The sequence below is a fragment of the Octopus bimaculoides genome, chromosome 1 (genome assembly GCF_001194135.2).
Source record: "Octopus bimaculoides isolate UCB-OBI-ISO-001 chromosome 1, ASM119413v2, whole genome shotgun sequence".
In the NCBI taxonomy this organism is placed as follows: Eukaryota; Metazoa; Mollusca; class Cephalopoda; order Octopoda; family Octopodidae; genus Octopus; species Octopus bimaculoides.
In genome coordinates this window covers 7,377,216-7,377,798 of record NC_068981.1, presented here as the reverse complement: position 1 = coordinate 7,377,798, position 583 = coordinate 7,377,216, and positions in this window count along the sequence as shown.

Here is a 583-nt window from a genome sequence, read left to right as displayed (position 1 = left end):
GAGAAAGAACCGGTTTCTAACCTAAATCCAAGGCTCCTTCATTGGAATTTTAACATCAACAACAGGGTATTTTGTATGTCTGTCTTTCTGTATGCATTTATGTACGTATGTATATGTGCAGATTTATATGTTTTGTTTTATGTATATCTTCTCATGCATATATTTGCATATTTAGATATTTTCAAGCGCGCCACATGGATGTGTTGGTACGCGTCCCCATTTTGGATGAGTGCGGGGGATATTACCGTGAATACATACATACAAAGAAATGATTTTATTCTCAAACGCAGGATAATGCTAATAATATAGCATGAACAGGATAAACTATTCATATTTTGCTGGAAAATCTGTCGGCGGCCAGCTATGAGACTCGAACTCACATCCCTATGATTACGCGTCAAATGCTTTACCATTAAGCTAAACTGCCCAACGACAATTTCTTCTGCAATTTTAGTATAGATAAATCTAGCTTTATATGGCGTGTATATATGTATATATATATATGTATGTATATATGCATATATTCCTGAATGCTCACAAACACACATATATCTATACTTATATACATATATATTAATATATA